The following is a 5,916-nucleotide window of genomic DNA, read 5'->3' on the forward strand; positions in this document are numbered from 1 at the left end:
CCCATCCCCACCCCTATACACACACACACATTTCTCCTCTCCTCACTTCCTTATCTAGTTTAGGTCACTTAGTTTTGCAAGTCAGTCATTCCATAGCTAGTGCCCTTTCACTCCTTTGCCTCTCACCTTTGCGATCAACCAAAACCATAACTCCAGACAGATCTGCTTTTTCTGCCCCAGCACGCAGGCTAACTTTGCAGGTTCTAATCTCAGCTGCTGCCTGGATTCTTCCTAACAGTTCTTGGGTTCCTACTCAGTACCTGTAACACCCCTCTTAATGACTTAAAATCTCACCAATGTTCTCAAGACATCTACACCACTCGCTCTCAGATAGCACAAAGTACACAGAGGATATCAGTCTGTAATCCCTCAATTTCCTGCCCTCCTACTTCTAAATTTATCTACACACACATCCATCATTCCTTTCCTTTCCTTTCCTTACCTTTCCTTTCCTTTCCTTTCCTTTCCTTTCCTTTCCTTTCCTTTCCTTTCCTTTCCTTTCCTTTTCCTCCTAGTGTTGTTCTGACAAATATATCACTCCACCTCTTCTCTGGACCCCATCTCTGGCCATCTCTAAATCATAATCAATTTATTAACCTTGGTCCCACAGGCACCACAAGCATTTTTTTTCTACTGGCAATTTCCTGAGGCCTATAAACAAGCACTCTTACCCCCAAGCTTTCTGTCTCCTCTAGTTTCCACCCTCTTTCTCCTCTCCTTCACAGTCAGGTTTCTTAAGAGAGAAAGGATGCTCCTTGAACTTCCTCTCATCACTGCTCTTGCATGAGTCCCAGTGATTTCCTGGTTGCCAAGTCCAAAGGCACCATTCAGTCCTTATCTTATTTAGTCTTTTTGCTCTTTTTTTAAAATATATTTTATTGATTTTTTACAGAGAGGAAGGGAGAGAGACAGAGTCAGAAACATCGATGAGAGAGAAACATCAACCAGCTGCCTCCTGCACATCTCCTACTGGGGATGTGCCCGCAACCCAGGTACACGCCCTTGACCGGAATCGAACCTGGGACCTTTCAGTCCGCAGGCCGACGCTCTATCCACTGAGCCAAACCGGTTTTGGCTCTTTTTGCTTTTGAATTATTGTTCCCTCTTCCTGGTTTCCTCTTACTTTCCTGATCATCCTAGACTCAAGTCTCCTTTATGGAGTCCTCTTCTTCCTTCTTCTCTATAGAGGCTGTCAATGGATTAATAAAGTGGGGGTGGGAGGGACTCTACTGTGCACTTATAGGATTCTCCTTGGTCCAGAAGATGCTAAAGCCTCTTTACCTGAATCCTGTAGGGCCCCTCAGTCAGAAAGTGAAAACAAACACCATGGTTGGACGCCTCAAAAATATTTGTGAGAATCATTGTCTCAAGAACAGAAAAATAAGCTCTGCTTTAAATATTACAGCTGTAATTTAATGTTGTGTCTTGGGTTCCCTTTGTTTGTCTTCAGGCCCTCACTCCTACGAGCCTAATGGGAATTCTTAACCTTCCTAATCTCTAATTTATGAAGAGCATTGTTTTAAGCATTTATTTATTTAGCCTTCAGGCTTGTATTTTGAAAACCCGACATTAACTTATTGGTGGTTTGCTTGGCCCAGCCTCTCTACCATTCTGCTTCCAAGTGGCCTTTTTGGCTGGTATTTAGTTTTTCATTATATAAAAGTATTACATTCATTTTTTTTTTAATCTGAGAAAATTGTAGAAAAGAACCCAGTAGGCCCCCTACCCAATCACAACCACTATAAATGTTCGATATCTTCTCATTCTCTCCAGCCCTTCCCCCAGTTACTTCTGGACCATATTCTAATTGGAGTTCAGAGCCTGATCTGGAAAGTTTTTGTGTCAACACATGCCATGTGCCTTGGCAGTTTGCTAAGTCTGAGAAACTTCAGGAGGCATTTTTTCCTTCTGACTTACCCATGTGTTTCACTTAGATTCTTGGAAACATATTCCTCTGTGCAATATGGGTATTAGCCTCCGGCTTCAAGTAACAGAAAATTCAATTCAAACTCACATCAACAATAAGGAAAAGTATTGCTTCATGTAACTGCAAGCCCAGGAAATAGGGCGGGATTCAGGGGCAGTTTGATTTAGTGGCTCTGGATCTATTTCCTTGTAATGCCCTGAGAGGGCCTCCTATAGGTGGTGGCTTTGACCTTGAGCTTCTTTCTTCATGGAGGCAAATGGCTGCAGCAGTTACTGGTCTCACAAGGAGATGCCATCGATATGGGTGAAGTTCACCTGAGAGCAATGGAACTTCTTTCCTGGAAACCTCGAGCATAGTTCTTGTCACGTGCCTATTCCTGACTCAACCCCTAGTCTCATGTCAATGCTACACACTGATGCTGGTCAGGGTTCCTGAACAAGTTATTGGCCGGGTGGTGGAATTATCCTTAAACTGGGCAGTCCCAGATGTGTACTGAGACACAGAGAGTATGTAGGGAGGGGCAGATGCCTAAATAAAACAGAATTACATTAAGAAACAGAGGAGGAATAGAGATCAAACAGAAAACCATACATGAGTTTAGAAACTAGGTCATTTAAGTCAGGCCGGTGTGGCTCAGTGGTTGAGCATAGACCTATGAACCAGGAGGTCACAGTTTGATTCCCGGTCAGGATGTACGGAAGCAGCCAACCAATGATTCTTTCTCATCATTGTGTTTCTGTCTCTTTCTCCCTCTCCCTTCCTCTCTGAAATCAATTTTTAAAAAATAAAAAATAAGAAACTTCGTTATTTAATTAAGTCAATTAATTTACGATTTTTTAACTTCTTTTATTGCATTTTTTAAAGTTTTAATAGGTGATAACTTCACACAGTTCAATATATAAAGAAACACAAAAAGGATATACAGTGAAGCATTTTTTCCACTGGTGACCCCAGCCAAACAGAGATAGTTCATGTATATATAAGGGAAAAAATTATATACATATACATACACACTGTCTTTTTGCACATATAGTCTAGCATGCTATACACATTGTTGTGCACCTTACTTTTTCACTTAACAATATATATTGATGATTATTATGTCAATACATAAAGAGCTTCATCACTGTTTTTTTTTATTGCATTGTATTATATTATATGGATATGCCACAATTTATTTAATGCCTGTGGCTGGCCATTTAGATAGCTAATACTGTTTTGCTCTAAAAAACACTGCTGCCCTGACCGGTTTGGCTCAGCGGATAGACTGCTATACTGAATAATATTGCATATATTTTATTATGTGTACATTTGGGGAATATCTGAAGCATACATTCATAAAAGTGGATTTAATGTCAAATTGCTCTTTCTAGCTGTTGCACTAACTTGTACTCCCACTGGGAGGGTCTGAAAATGCCTGTTTCAGAACACCCTTGTCAACAGTGCGTGTGATCAGACTTTGTGGTTTTTTGTTGTTGTTTTTTTTTTTGCTAATTTGATCATCAAAAATTAATATCTTAGTGTCATTTGAATTGGATTTTTTTCTATTGTGAGTGAGGCTGGCCTACTTTTATGTGCCTGGGAGCCACTGTGCCTCTTCTTCCAGGCCCTGCCTGTTCACATTCTTTGCCCAGGTTTCTATTGTTCTGTTGATCTTTTCCTTTCTGATTTGTAGGAGCTCACATGGGAAGGGAAATTAGTCTTTCCATCCAGTTTGTCATCTGTCTCTCAACTTCGCTCATGGTCTTTTTTATGCAGAAAATTTTAATGTTACGAGACTGAATATATCAATCTTTTATGGTTCTGGATTTAATGTCATACTAGAAATGCCTTCCCCACTCTAAGGTGACTAACTCTCTTTTAGTTTTAGTCTCCCCTAAAAGAGAAGATGGTTGCATTTTATATATTTTAATATTATATCTACTCGGAATTTATCCTGGTCAGGGGTGAGAAATAATTTAACTTTAATTCCTCCCCCTCCCCCCGCCTTTGATATTGATTTTAATTTCATGCTATTTCATGGTGATGCCCTTTTTTGTTTTGTGACACTCAAGGTATTTCCAATATTCTCTACAAATGATTAAAAATCCAAGTTTTCTATATATTGGCTTTAATTAGCAAAACAATAACTCACAAAGTTTTTGTAACTTACCCTAGGCCATGAGATATATTTGGGAGGTTGGGGAGATGACAAGGTAAAAGGCCTTGAAATCAGACAACGAATAATGTTTGTTGCATTTTTATCATGTGCGTACTCAGGGCATGCGTTCACAATATAAACAATTAAAAACAATAAAGTGTGGCTTAAGTGATTTAAGTCACTTAAAACTGCCGCATTTAATGTTCTAATTATTACCATAGGCTTTTTAAAGACATGGCACGATAAATCTCCTGCAGCATTCTGGCTCCTATGTGCACTCTGAGATGCTGCTGAGCCCCAGAGTCATAATCAAGAGGCGGCCCACCATGAGGTATGAAGCCCCCTCCAAGGCTGCCCATGGAGAAGGGAGCCCGGCAGCAAACACAGAACAAAGACACATCTTGGTTCCTTAAGCTGCGGATTTAGGCAGTTGGACTGGCCAAATCCATATACCCAGGGACACTCTACCCAACTTCCTTTCGCTGCGAGAATGTCATATGCACTGACTCTCCAGTGAGGTGGGAACTAACACCTGCCCACAGCGGCAGGGTGTCATGGTCACAGCTGAGTAAAAATCCTTTGACAAGTACAAACAGACTTCAGCTGCCGCACTGTCAAATCGCATTACTTCTCCGTTTTTTGTTTACTTCTCCGTCTTTCCCAGGAGACTGGGTGTTCTTGAAGGCAGAAGCTCTTTGTCGTCTCTGAACCCGGTAGCTTAGTACACTCACCCCGCTCTATAGGAATGTGCCCCTTGCATGCTTTTCTCCTGCGTGGGCAGTTCCTTATATACCCCACTCTTCAAAACTCACCATTTGTTGAGGAGCTGCCAAGGTCAGCCACTCAACTAGAAAGCACTTCACATGCATTACTCTTTACAATTCTCACAACAGCTCTATGAAGTACATACTGTATCCCCCCGGCCCCACTACACCTCCCATTGTAATAGTGAGGAAACTAAGGAACAGAGGTTAAGTGACTTGCCTAAAGTCACACAGATCGCTGATGGGGGAGTCAAGATTCAAATCCCAGATGATCTAACTCCAGTGCCCACCACTCTTTACTGGAACATCAATCACATTGTTTCTCCCCAGTCTGTTGGGAAGAAAAAAAAATTCTTTGTAAAACAAGAACTTACAATTTTGCCTTCTAGAACAGTTGTCATAATATACCCAGGGGATATGGGGGTTTTTTGGTGATTACTGTTGTTTGTGTAGGAACAATCAGGAATTTCGATGCTCCTATTTGAGTCATCCCACTCTCCCCCGACCGAGGGCAGAGGAAAAGGAGAGTGAAACAGAGAAGCAAATTGCTTTACATAAGAAAGAAATAGGAACTGTGAGTTTTCAGCTGGCCTTTCAGGTGACAGCCTAAAGGACAGCAGGGGTGAGATGTGAGAGGGTGAGGCACTCCGGCAGCTGGGTGGGACAGTTAGACCTAATGCAAGGTCATGGCCAATGAGAAATTTCTTGCAGTGAGGAAGACGAGACATTCACAAATAAGCCTGGACAACAGCGCAATTGTTCTAATAGTTTGCAACCCACCGTAAGCGTATGTAAGAGGTATTTGGCCAGGATTTGCAGCGAGGGAGGGAGAAAACAGAATGGTATCCAACCTGGAGCCAAATAACCCTGGGAGGGGGCCAGCAGATGCCCGAGCTGTAAGCAACAGTTTGGAACAGACAATAGCAGTGAAAAAAAGCAAATAGTAGCAACAGCCCACTGCTAAAACAAAAAAACACCTGAAAACCCACAGGAAATATTGGGAGTGACTTTCCACTGAGGCCTGGGGACTTCCGCAAAACTGACTTCCCAAAGCTCAAGGACAGAGGGATGGCGGGGGGTTGGGG

Source organism: Myotis davidii, unplaced genomic scaffold (genome assembly GCF_000327345.1).
Source record: "Myotis davidii unplaced genomic scaffold, ASM32734v1 scaffold17, whole genome shotgun sequence".
In the NCBI taxonomy this organism is placed as follows: domain Eukaryota; kingdom Metazoa; phylum Chordata; class Mammalia; order Chiroptera; family Vespertilionidae; genus Myotis; species Myotis davidii.